The sequence below is a fragment of the Chiloscyllium plagiosum genome, unplaced genomic scaffold, assembly GCF_037043375.1.
Source record: "Chiloscyllium plagiosum isolate Xiang-an unplaced genomic scaffold, Cpla_swu_hap1 HiC_scaffold_35, whole genome shotgun sequence".
Lineage (NCBI taxonomy): Eukaryota > Metazoa > Chordata > Chondrichthyes > Orectolobiformes > Hemiscylliidae > Chiloscyllium > Chiloscyllium plagiosum.
Window position 1 is genome coordinate 38,880,207 of NW_028270173.1, and position 14,125 is coordinate 38,894,331.

The following is a 14,125-nucleotide window of genomic DNA, read 5'->3' on the forward strand; positions in this document are numbered from 1 at the left end:
TCCAAGTCAGGGTTAGGAAATTGCTTGGAGGAACATAAGAACTACTTCAGAACATTAGGAGTAGGCTGTCCGGCCCTTCGAGCCTGCTCTGCCATTCCATAAGACCAAGGCTGACCTTTCAGTAGCCTCAGTTCCACTAACCCACCCTCTCAGTGTACCCTTAATTCCTTTACTGTTCAAAAAATATCTATCTTAGCTTTAAAAACATTTACCGAAGTGGTGTCAACTACATAGAACAGTACAGCAGCCCAGTACAGTCCCTTCGGCCTGTTATCCTACTTTAACATCAGACTTACCTACGGGGAAGGGAATTCCATAGCTTCATAACTCACCCACACACACAGATACCTGCACACACTCTCTCACAGACACTCACACTCCCGCATGCACATACACACTCAGTCTCCCTTACACTCACACACATAAGTTTGTGGGGTGAGTTTGTACTTGCAGAATTACATTTTATTTTGCTCAAAAACTGCATAAATCCAAGTAAGGTTCTGTACACTGGGACAAAGACAGACTTTAACCTCACACCTTCAATGCATTACCTGAGCTGAGCTGGCACCTATTGTTAAAGATATCTTGAGAATGTAATTTTAAAAAAGTTCTGAGGCTTACATATGAAAGAACCGAAACTAACATGGTCATTCTAAGAGATGAAAGACTTCGACTGAATATGTTTAATATTACACTCCATGATACTGCAATCCAGTTCCTACAAATCCTGTATCTTGTGATTCTGCTCCACAACCATCTGAGGAAAGTGCAGTGCTTTGAAACCTAGTGCCTCCGAATAAACCTGTTTGACTATAACCTGGTGTTGTGTGATTTTTAACTTTGTCCACCCTAGTCCTACACTGGCACCTCCCAATCCTGGGTAGAAGAGTTTCCTTCTCAATTCAGTCCTAAATCTGCTCCCCCTAATTTTGAGGCTATGCCCTCTTGTCCTAGTTTCACCCACCAGTGGAAACATTCTCTCTCCTATCGTATTTATTTCCTTCATGACTTTATATGTTTCTATAAGATTCCCCCTTATTCTTCTAAATTCAAACAAATATGTTCCCAGTCTACTCAGTCTCTCCTCATAAGCCAACCCCATCAACTCTGGAATCAACCAGGTTTTATCCCACGATGGAGAGTGACCGTAGCTTCCATCTGCCCAGTTTCTGCCTCACTTTGCTGATACGTTCCTCCCAAGACTTGGCGCACACCCCAGCACCCCCAACCCCCCCCCCCCCCCCCCCCCCGAACCAAATACCCAGCACCTTCAGGCGGTCGGTCCTGATGGTGAAGGGGATCGAGGATTGGTCGGCCCAGTTCCCGAAGAGCATGGCCTCGCTCTTGCCTCGGTTTACCTTGGCCCCCGAGGCCCGTTTGAACTGGTCACAGATGCACATGAGTCTGCGCACGGACAGCGGATCCGAGCAGAAAACGGCGACGTCATCCATGTACAGGGAGGCCTTAACCTGCAGGCCCCCGCTGCCAGGAATAGTCACCCCTCTCAGGCTCGCATCCTTCCTGATGGACTCGGCAAACGGCTCTATGCAGCACACAAACAAGGCAGGAGAGAGAGGGCAGCCCTGTCTGACTCCAGATCTGACTGGGAAGCTATCTGATTCCCACCCATTGATTGAGACTACACTGACAATGTTGGTGTAGAGCAGTCTGAACCAATTGCAGATTCCCTCCCCAAAGCCCATTTTGGAGAGAACATCTCTCATATACCTGTGTGATATCCTGTCAAAGGCTTTCTCCTGGTCCAGGCTGATAAGGCAGGTATTCAACCCTCTGTCCTGCATGTAGGCAATCATATCCCTGAGGAGTGCAAGACTCTCACGATCTTCCTGCTTGGTACAGCACCGGAAGAATACCTCTTCCGTGATAATAATTGTTTCCAGGTCCTCATCTACCTTCGTCTCTTTGTCAATTCCTAGCATGTTATTAGTGTCGGAGAAAGTGAGGACTGCAGATGCTGGAGACCAGAGTTGAAAAATGTGGTGTTGGAAAAACACAGCAGGCCAGGCAGCATCCGAGGAGCAGGAGAATCGACGTTTCGGGCATAAGCCCTTCTTCAGGAACGAGGCTGGTGAGTTATAAGTGTCCTCCACTGTGAAGACTGACACAAAGTACCTGTTCAATGTCTCAGCCATTTCCTCACATCCCATAACTAAACCCCCCTTCTCATCCTCTAAAGGACCAGTGTGCACTGTAGCCACTCTTTTGGTTTTATGTAGTTACAGAAACTTTTGTTATCTGTCTTTATATTCTGAGCTAGTTTCTTCTCATAATCTATCTGACTTTTCTTTATAGCTTTTTTTTGGCCTTTAAAGCTTTCCCAATCTTCTTGTTTCCTGCCGATTTTGGCCACATTGTATGCCTTCTCTTTTAATTTAATACCCTCCCTTATTTCCTTTGACACCCATGACAGATTACCCCTTTTCAGACAGTCCTTCCTTTTCACTGGTATATACTTTTGCTGAGCACTTTGAAAAATTGTTTTGCAAGTCCTCCACTGGTCGTCAACTGTCCTACCGTAAAGACTTTGCTTACAATCTACTTTTGCCAAATCCTCCCTCATCCTATTGTCGTCTCTCTTGTTTAAGCAGAAGACCCTCGTATTGGATTTTATCTTCACACTTTCCTTCTAAATTCAACCATACTGTGATCGCTCCTTCCAAGAGGGTCCCTAACTATGAGGCCATTAATCATTCCTGTCTCATTACACAGGACCAGATCGAGTAGAGCTTGCTCCCTCGTCAGTTCCATTACATACTGATCAAGAAAATTATCACAGACACATTCAATGAACTCCACCTCAAGGCTACCCCGACCGACCTGGTTTGACCAACTGACAGGAGAACCTGCAGATGCTGGTGTTTCCAAGTATCTGCAACCCATCTTCTCCTTGGGGCAGAGGTTGCAGGTTCAGAAGGTGCTGTCTTGCTTGGCGGAGTTATAGAGTCGGACAGCACAGAAATAGATCCTTCGGTCCAACTTGTCCATGATGACCACATATCCTAAAATAATCTTGTTCCGTTTGAGCACTGGTGAAATTCTCCAGAGTAGATCTTGGAGATATTTACTGCTGCTGATGTGTGTCGCTGGTGGAGGGAGTGAATGTGTGTGGATGTGGTGCTAATCAAACAAACTGCTTTGTCTAAAGAGTCCTGAATGTTGTTAGAGCTGCACTCATCCAGGCAACTGTGAAGTGTTCCATCACAGTCCTCACTTATTGATAGTACAGATGGTCACCTTCTTCAAATTTCCCCTCCCACATGGTCAATGATACCCTCCAGTGCATCTCCTCCACTTCTCACACCCTCGAACCCCACCCCTCCAACTGCAACAAGGACAGAACACCCCCCCCCGACCCCCGTCCTCACCTTCCACCCTACCAACCTCCGGATACATCGCATCATCCTCTGCCATTTCCGCCACCTACAAATGGACCCCACCACCAGAGATATATTTCCCTCCCTACCTTTATTTGTTAAGGTTCTGTGAAGACCATTCCCTCCGCGACATTCTTGTCAGATCCACAAGCGACCCCCACCCCACACCATGTCCTTCTGGCACCTTCCCCTGCCACAACAGGAATTGCAAATCTGTGTCCACACCTCCATCCAAGGCCCCAAAGGATCCTTCCATATCCAACAGAGATTTATCTGCACTTCCACACACGTCATCTTCTGCATCCGTTGCTCCCAACACGGTCTCCTCCGCACTGGAAAGACAGGACACCTACTTGCAGAGCGCTTCAGAGAAGACATGCATGATACAACCCCACTGCCCCATGGTCAAACACTTCAACTCCCCCAAGGACGTGGAGGTGCTAGGCCTCCTCCATCGCCAAACTCTTACCACCCAATGCATGGAAGAAAAATGCCTCAACTTCCACCTTGGGACACTCCAACCACATGGGATCAATATGGATTTCACCAGTTTCCTCATTTCCCCTCCCCCCACCTTATCCCAGACCCAACCTTCCAAATCAGCACAATCCTCTTCAACTGTCCTATCTGTCCATCTTCCTTCCCACCTTTCTACACCATCCTCCCCCTGATCTATCAACTTTACCCCCACCTTCATCGACCTATCGCATTCCCAGCTACCTTCCCCCCAGCCCCAGCCCCCTCCCATTTACCTCTCAGCCTCCTTGGCCCATAAGCCTCATTCCAGATGAAGGGCTTTTGCCTGAAACGTTGATTGTCCTGCTCCTCAGATGCTGCCTAACCTGCTGTGCTTTTCCAGCACCACACTCTCAACTCTGATCTCCAGCATCTGCAGTCCTCACTTTCTCCCAAATGGTCCTTTTTATTGTTGGCAGTACAGTGAAAGCTTTTACACTGTCTGACTTCATATGGCAACATCTCAGGTGCAAGTAGCTAGGTACAATTCTTGGATACAACATAGAAATTAAATTAGTTGCCTTATTTACAGCGTTGAAAAATAAGCTAAAAACAGGAAAACATAGCAGCTCAGCACAGAGCCTTCCCCTGTGCCAGACCCCAGTCAAACAGCCGTTCCCATTCCAGTTCAAGCCCTCAGTCTGTTCCATACCAATACTCAGCTGGTCCAAGCTAAGTGCCAATATTTCCTCCCCAGTGCCAGTCTCCACCCGGGTCTTGGTGCCCGTGTGCTGCTCCAGGGCTGTTTTCTTGTGTGGCTGTGGGGCTCACAGCCAACACACTGTGCCAGGGCTCACTGCTCACGGTGTTCTGAGCCTTGTACCCCACACACTGTACCAGGGCTCACTGCTCACGGTGTTCTGGGGCTTGTACCCCCCACACACTGTACCAGGGCTCACTGCTCACGGTGTTCTGGGGCTTGTACCCCCCACACACTCTACCAGGGCTCACTGCTCACGGTGTTCTGGGGCTTGTCTTCCACATACTGTGCCAGGGCTCACTGCTCACGGTGTTCTGGGTCTTGTCTCCCACATACTGTGCCAGGGCTCACTGCTCACGGTGTTCTGGGCCTTGTACCCCACACACTGTACCAGGGCTCACTGCTCACGGTGTTCTGGGGCTTGTCTCCCACATTCTGTGCCAGGGCTCACTGCTCACGGTGTTCTGGGGCTTGTACACCCCACACACTGTACCAGGGCTCACTGCTCATGGTGTTCTGGGGCTTGTACCCCACACACTGTACCAGGGCTCATTGCTCACGGTGTTCTGGGGCTTGTACCCCACACACTGTACCAGGGCTCACTGCTCACGGTGTTCTGGGGCTTGTACCCCACACACTGTACCAGGGCTCACTGCTCACGGTGTTCTGGGGCTTCTACACCCCACACACTGTACCAGGGCTCACTGCTCACGGTGTTCTGGGGCTTGTCTCCCGCACACACTGTACCAGGGCTCACTGCTCACGGTGTTCTGGGCCTTGTACCCCACACACTGTACCAGGGCTCACTGCTCACGGTGTTCTGGGCCTTGTACCCCACACACTGTACCAGGGCTCACTGTGTTCTGGGGCTTGTACCCCACACACTGTACCAGGGCTCACTGCTCACGGTGTTCTGGGGCTTGTACCCCACACACTGTACCAGGGCTCACTGCTCACTGTGTTCTGGGGCTTGTCTCCCACACACACTGTACCAGGGCTCACTGCTCATGGTGTTCTGGGGCTTGTCTCCCACACTCACTGTACCAGGGCTCACTGCTCACGGGGTTCTGGGGCTTGTATCCCACACACTGTACCAGGGCTCACTGCACACGGTGTTCTGGGCCTTGTACCCCCCACACACTGTACCAGGGCTCACTGCTCACGGTGTTCTGGGGCTTGTACCCCACACACTGTACCAGGGCTCACTGCTCACGGTGTTCTGGGGCTTGTCTCCCACACTAACTGTACCAGGGCTCACTGCTCACGGTGTTCTGGGGCTTGTCTCCCACACTAACTGTACCAGGGCTCACTGCTCACGGTGTTCTGGGGCTTGTACCCCACACACTGTACCAGGGCTCACTGCTCACGGTGTTCTGGGGCTTGTACCCCACACACTGTACCAGGGCTCACTGCTCACGGTGTTCTGGGGCTTGTCTCCCACACTAACTGTACCAGGGCTCACTGCTCACGGTGTTCTGGGGCTTGTCTCCCACACTAACTGTACCAGGGCTCACTGCTCACGGTGTTCTGGGGCTTGTACCCCACACACTGTACCAGGGCTCACTGCTCACGGTGTTCTGGGGCTTGTACCCCACACACTGTATCAGGGCTCACTGTTCACGGTGTTCTGGGGCTTGTACCCCACACACTGTACCAGGGCTCACTGCACACGGTGTTCTGGGGCTTGTACCCCCCACACACTGTACCAGGGCTCACTGCTCACGGTGTTCTGGGGCTTGTCTCCCACACACTGTACCAGGGCTCACTGCTCATGGTGTTCTGGGGCTTGTACCCCCCACACACTGTACCAGGGCTCACTGCTCACTGCGTTCTGGGGCTTGTACCCCACACACTGTACCAGGGCTCACTGCTCACTGTGTTCTGGGGCTTGTACCCCCCCACACACTGTACCTGGGCTCACTGCACACGGTGTTCTGGGCCTTGTACCCCCCACACACTGTACCAGGGCTCACTGCTCACGGTGTTCTGGGGCTTGTACCCCACACACTGTGCCAGGGCTCACTGCTCACGGTGTTCTGGGGCTTGTACCCCACACACTGTGCCAGGGCTCACTGCTCACGGTGTTCTGGGGCTTGTACCCCACACACTGTGCCAGGGCTCACTGCTCACGGTGTTCTGGGGCTTGTACCCCACACACTGTGCCAGGGCTCACTGCTCACGGTGTTCTGGGGCTTGTACCCCACACACTGTACCAGGGCTCACTGCACACGGTGTTCTGGGCCTTGTACCCCCCACACACTGTACCTGGGCTCACTGCTCACGGTGTTCTGGGGCTTGTACCCCACACACTGTACCAGGGCTCACTGCTCACGGTGTTCTGGGGCTTGTACCCCACACACTGTGCCAGGGCTCACTGCTCACGGTGTTCTGGGGCTTGTACCCCACACACTGTACCAGGGCTCACTGCTCACTGTGTTCTGGGGCTTGTACCCCCCCACACACTGTACCTGGGCTCACTGCACACGGTGTTCTGGGCCTTGTACCCCCCACACACTGTACCAGGGCTCACTGCACACGGTGTTCTGGGGCTTGTACCCCCCCACACACTGTACCAGGGCTCACTGCTCACGGTGTTCTGGGGCTTGTACCCCACACACTGTACCAGGGCTCACTGCTCACTGTGTTCTGGGGCTTGTACCCCCCCACACACTGTACCAGGGCTCACTGCTCACGGTGTTCTGGGGCTTGTACCCCCCACACACTGTACCAGGGCTCACTGCTCACGGTGTTCTGGGGCTTGTACCCCACACACTGTACCAGGGCTCACTGCTCACGGTGTTCTGGGCCTTGTACCCCCCACACTGTACCAGTGCTCACTGCTCACAATGTTTCACGCCTCACTGCTCCAGGGACGTGCTGCTGGCACCTGCTGCTGTGCCAGTATTCACCTCTGGTGCTGAGAGAAGAGAAAATGAAAAAAACGAGAGACATAAAAGGAATAAGAAAGAAAAAGAACAGTCGCAGCAGAGCAGCCCTAACAGGAATGTCCTAATCTACTGCCATTTTGACCCATAGTGGATTGGCTTCGGGGTTACGGGAGAGTTACTGTCTGCAGGATTGCCTAGTTTCTTACCTGCTCTTGTAGCCACAGTATTTATATAGTCACTCCACATCAGTTTCTGGTTTACGGTCACCCTCAGGATGTGATTGGGCTTCAGTGATGGTAATGCTATTGAGTGACAGGGACCTGCAAGTAGTTACTTCTTGGCACTTTTACGCACAAATTTGGTTTACTACTTACCAGGCCCTTTCTTGCTGCCTTTGGACATGGAATGTTTCAGTATGAGGAGTTGCAAAATGGTACTGAATATAGTAAAGTCATTAACATTCTCACAGAATATTGTTAGAATAAAGGCCACTGATGAAGGAACTGAAGATGTCGAGTCTTGGTCAGTACCCTGAGGAGCTCCTGCAGAGATATCCTGGAGCTGGGGTAATTGGCCTCCAACAACCACAACCATCTTCCTGTGTGCCAGGTATGACTGCAACCAATGGAGAGTTTGTCCCCTGATTCGCACTGACTTTTATTTTGCTGGGGCTCCTTGATGCCACACTCGGTCAAATGCCATCACGACGTCAAGGGCAATCATTCGGATTTCAAACACTCTCACTCTCTTATGGGCGGCACAGTGGCACAGTGGTTAGCACTGCTGCCTCCCAGCAGAGAGACCTGGGTTCAATTCCTGCCTCAGGCAACTGTCTGTGTGGAGTTTGCACATTCTCCCCATGTCTGCGTGGGTTTCTTCCGGGTGCTCCGGTTTCCTCCCACAGTCCAAAAATGTGCAGGTTAGGTGAATTGGCCATGCTAAATTGCCTGTAGTGTTAGATGAAGGGGTAAAATGTAGAGGAATGGGTCTGGGTGGGTTGCTCTTCAGAGGGTTGGTGTGGACTTGTTGGGCTCAAGGGCCTGTTTCCACACTGTGAGTAATCTAAACCTCATCGCTGCAATTTAACTCCCTTTTCCATGTTCAGGCCAAAGCTGTAATGAGGTCAGGACTTTGTGGAACCCCAAACTGAGTACAATATTTGTGGGTAGGTTATTGTGGAGTATGATTGCACTCTCAACTATACAGACTAGACTGGTGAACTAGGTGACCAGACTGGTAAACTGGGTGACCTGGACAGGTTAGGTGAGTGGTCAGATGCATGGCAGATGCAGTTTAATGTGGATAAATGTATGGTTATACACTTTGGTGGCAAGAACAGGAAGGCAGATTACTATCTAAATAGAATCAATTTAGGTAAAGGGGCAGTACAAAGAGATCTGGGTGTTCTTGTACACCAGTCAATGAAGGTAAGCATGCAGGTACAGCAGGTAGTGAAGAAGGCTAATAGCATGCTGGCCTTCATAACAAGAGGAATTGAGTATAGAAGCAAAGAGGTTCTTCTGCAGCTGTACAGGGCCCTGGTGAGACCGCACCTGGAGTACTGTGTGCAGTTCTGGTCTCCAAATTTGAGGAAAGACATTCTGGCTATTGAGGGAGTGCAGCGTAGGTTCACGAGGTCAATTCCTGGAATGGTGGGACTACCTTACGCTGAAAGACTGGAGCGACCGGGCTTGTATACCCTTGAGTTTAGAAGACTGAGAGGGGATCTGATTGAGACGTATAAGATTATTAAAGGTTTGGACACTCTGGCAGCAGGAAACATGTTTCCCCTGATGGGTGAGTGCCGAACCAGAGGACATAGCTTAAAAATACGGGGTAGACCATTTAGGACAGAGATGAGGAGAAACTTCTTCACCCAGAGAGTGGTGGCTGTGTGGAATGCTCTGCCCCAGAGGGCAGTGGAGGCCCACTCTCTGGATTTGTTTAAGAAAGAGTTGGATAGAGCTTTCAAAGATAGTGGAATCAAGGGTTATGGAGATAAGGCAGGAACAGGATACTGAGTTAGGATGATCAGCCATGATCATATTGAATGGTGGTGCAGGCTCGAAGGGCTGAATGGCCTACTCCTGCACTTATTGTCTATCGTCCTGACTGGTGAACTAGGTGACCAGATTAGCAAACTAGGTGACCAGATTAGCAAACTAGGTGACCAGATTGGTAATCTGGGTGACCAGACTGGTACACTGTGTGACCTTTACAAACATGGCGAGCCCCCGCTTTGGTTCGACGAAGTTGGCCGCCCGGCCTCTCCTCGACCAAGATGGCCGCGCGACCTTCCAGCCCCGGGGCTCTCGCCCTCTGAGATGGCCAGTCCCTTCCGGCCGAGGCGTTCCCACACCAAGATGGCCTCCTCGCATCCGGGCCACAGCCTCAGCGAGACGGCCGGCCCACCCGAGCGCGACAGTCCCTTACCAAGATGGCCTCCTCGCATCCGGGCCACAGCCTCAGCGAGACGGCCGGCCCACCCGAGCGCGACAGTCCCTTACCAAGATGGCCGGCAATTGCTGTGCCTCAGCAAAGACGGCCGGCCCCAGCGCCCTTTACCACGATGGCCGGTCCACTTCTCCGCGGTCACGCTGGGCCCGCCGTCACGTTCGGGGTCCTCTCCGGGGCCGGCCGAAGATTCGCCTGCGCGGGGGACTTGAAGAAGGAAAAGCAACCGAGTATCACCATGGTAACGGGGTCTGGTCCTGGGGAGGCACTGAGGGAGGGTTTGACTTTATCACAGTTTAATATTACAGTGTCACACCATAGTGTGGGGTCACAGAGATACAAAGCACTGATGCAGACCCCCTGGGTCTAACCTGTCCATGCTGACCAGATAGCCCAACCCAGTCCAGTGCCATTCACCAGCACACAGCCCAGACCCCTGCAAACACCTCCCAGTCACATCGCCGTCCAGGTCCCTCTTCAACGATGCACTTGTACCAGCCGCCAACACGTCCCCTGGCAGCCACATAATAATTTAACATCATAGTCTGATAACTGCTTCATAACATCAACTAATATCACAGTCTAATAACATCGTATAATAACATAATCTAACATCATAGTCTAGTAACGTCGTCTAATATCATTATCAAATGTTATAGTCCAATAAGAACTTCTAATACCCTAATCTCATATCATGGTTTAATATCATGGTTTTATGTCATAGTACAGTAACGTATCTCGTAACAGTCTAATAACATCGTCTAATGTCATAGTCTGTCAGCATCATTTAATAATATTGATGGATATCATAACAATCTAATATCACACTTTAGTGTTATAGTCTAATAACATCATCGAATATCATTGTTAAATATTATAATCTAATAACATCTTCTAATACCATAATCTCATATCAAGGTTATGTCATAGTCTAATATCTGTTCGCCGAGCTGGAAATTTTTGTTGCAAACGTTTCGTCCCCTGTCTTGGTGACATCCTCAGTGCTTGGGAGCCTCCTGTGCAGCGCTTCTATGGTGTTTCCTCCGGTGTTTATAGTGGCCTGTCCCTGCCGCTTCCGGTTGTCAGTTCCAGCTGTCCGCTGTAGTGGCCGGTATATTGGGTCCAGGTTGATGTGTTTGTTGATGGAGTTTGTGGATGAGTGCCATGCTTCTAGGAATTCCCTGGCTGTTCTTTGTTTGGCTTGCCCTATAATGGTAGTGTTGTCCCAGTCGAATTCATGTTGCTTATCGTCTGCGTGTGTGGCTACTAAGGATAGTTGGTCGTGGCGTTTCGTGGCTAGTTGATGTTCGTGGATGCGGATCGTTAGCTGTCTTCCTGTTTGTCCTATGTAGTGTTTTGTGCAGTCCTTGCATGGGATTTTGTACACTACATTAGTTTTGCTCATGCTGGGTATCGGGTCCTTCGTTCTGGTGAGTTGTTGTCTGAGAGTGGCTGTTGGTTTGTGTGCTGTTATAAGTCCTAGTGGTCGCAGTAGTCTGGCTGTCAGTTCTGAAATGCTCCTGATGTATGGTAGTGTGGCTAGTCCTTTGGGTTGTGGCATGTCCTCATTCCGTTGTCTTTCCCTTAGGCATCTGTTGATGAAATTGCGGGGGTATCTGTTTTTGGCGAATACCTTGTACAGGTGTTCCTCTTCCTCTTTTTGCAGTTCTGGTGTACTGCAGTGTGTTGTGGCCCTTTTGAATAGTGTCTTGATGCAACTTCGTTTGTGTGTGTTGGGGTGGTTGCTTTCATAGTTCAGGACTTGGTCTGTGTGTGTGGCTTTCCTGTGTACCTTTGTGGTGAATTCTCCATTAGGTGTTCTCTGTACCATCACGTCTAGGAATGGGAGTTGGCTATCCTTTTCTTCTTCTCTCGTGAATCGGATTCCTGTGAGTGTGGCGTTGATGATCCGGTGTGTTTTCTCTATTTCTGTGTTTTTAATGATTACAAAGGTGTCATCAACATATCTGACCCAGAGTTTGGGTTGAATTCGACGTAACGGCACTGTTCACCTCTATTGACAAAACCCTGGCCAGAGAAACAATAGCCAACCTGCTGGACATACAGAACAGACAACAGGACGTTGAACCTATCAACAAAGACGGCATAGTTAAACTACTGGACCTGTGCCTCACAACACACTTCACATTCAACAACCAGATATACGAACAAATCAACGGAACACCCATGGGCTCACCGATCTCTGGACTCATAGCAGAAGCAGTAATGTAAAGGTTAGAACAAACAGTCTCATCATCCTCCTGCAGGAGCACCGCACCGACACCCACATCACTGGCATCAATAGCCACCTTGAAAGGCTTTGTGTAATCCGGTGGGGCTAATACTGGGGCAGTGGTTGACACAGTTTAAGTATGTTCGAGCATTGCCTAAATTTGATGAGAAGGATGCGTCAGACTTTGTCACAAACAGCTTGTAGGGATCAGTTGGATGAAAAGTGGAGATGGGTTGAGTGCACAGATACCCGGCTTGTCTGGTTTTCCTACATCTGTTTTTCCCCTAGCCCACCAACACCGTGATTTGGTGTGGCCCACTTTATTACAATGTAAACACCGGAGCCTTTTAACTTCTTTGTCCCCTTCAAGGGTTTCTTTTTTACCGTGTGCTAAGTTCACCGTATGATCTTCACTGAGATCTACCTTTCCCTTTCCATTTGAGGATTTCTCTCTCGCCAGTTTCTATCCCTCATGGACTGAAATTGATTCTGGAAGCCCCTTCAGCTGCTAACCTTGCTGTTTTAACTCTCTGCTCCTCCACATGAGTTCACACTACTTCAGGCAGTGAATTGTTGAATTCGTCCAAAATAATTACCTCCCTAAGGGCATCATAGGTTTGCTCAATTTTTAAAGCTCTTATCCATCTATCAAAATTACTCTGTTTGAACCTTTCAAACTCAATATAGGTTTGACCTGGGTCCCTCCTTAGATTCCTCAAACGTTGTCTATAGGCTTTTGGTACAAGCCGATATACATTTAAAATGGCTTTTTTCACCTCCTCATACTCCACAGATCCCTCCTCTGATTGTGATGCAAATACCTCACTAGCCCTACCTACAAATTTCAATTGGATCAACAAACCCACATTGCCACTGCCCACTGCATTTGTTTAGCCACCTTTCAAATGAAATGAAAAAGCCTTCCACATCCTTCTCATCAAAGTTAGGCAATACTTGAACATACACAAACAGTTTCTCACTGGGCTTCGGACTCCCAGGGGCTTGCTCATCCTCACTCAGCCTACCCTCAGCCTTTATCTCCAGCCTTTTAAGCTGACTTTCCTTTTTAAGTGTCAATTTTTGAAGTTCAAAAGCTCTCTCTTTTTCTTTCTCTTCTGCTGCTCTCTCTTTTCCTCTCTCTTCTGCTTTTAATCGTACCTCAAACTGTTTCATTTCTGCTGCCCTTTCCTTATCTCTCCCTCTAACTCAAGCTGCTTCATTTGCAATTGAATTCTTGCCATCTCTCTCGATTCTGATAGTTTCTCCAGCAAGCTTAAATGCTGAGCTACTGCTGTAATTATCTCTCCTTTCCTCACAGGCAGTTCCAATTCCAGCTTCTCTGCTAATCACTGCAACTTAGTCTTATTCACCTTATGCAAAAATTCCAAAGTCACCACATCCACATCCAGAAAACCTTTTGGTGACGGAAAGAGCCATTATTGTCCCAAGCTTTGTCTACCCAACCAAACCAACACCCGAAATAAAGACACCAGCACCTACCACTCGCTGTTTAAAATCCCACAAAGAGCTCCCAGTCTGTTATGGACTAGGCCAGGCCGCTCAAAACATTCTTAAGCAGGTAGCGCAGAATATAACTTTGCAATTTGCTTTGGGACGTGTACAGTGAAAATTACCTGGAGTAAGTTAGTGAGGAACTAGGTTTTCAAACAGACAAAAATTTATTCACAAAATTACACGATGAAACACAAAAAAAAAGAACCCCTACAGAATTCAAACGGGACCTAATTATGCTGTTCCAAATATTCACAACAGTCCCACTAAGCAAATCCCCTTAAAACACAGTAAAATAAAATGGAACAGATGCTTACAGGTTGAAGTTAGAAGGGCAGAAAGAGAGAGAGCCTGTTCACACAGTCCACTGCTGAACCCCCAACCTACTCCTGGACTGCACTGCTCAGCAAGAGAGCTGACCACTCCC

The 14,125-nt window shown here is 49.5% G+C and overlaps 1 protein-coding gene across 1 annotated transcript in view; it reads left to right on the forward strand.

The window, feature by feature from the left end:
* Positions 1-10,051: 10,051 nt before the first annotated feature.
* Positions 10,052-14,125, forward strand: part of bbs10 (Bardet-Biedl syndrome 10) — a 124,112-nt gene continuing 120,038 nt past the window's right edge. Inside the window, exon 1 of the mRNA XM_087978991.1 lies at positions 10,052-10,194. The gene's annotated coding sequence lies outside the window, so the exon portion shown is untranslated. The remainder of the gene's footprint in view (positions 10,195-14,125) is intronic.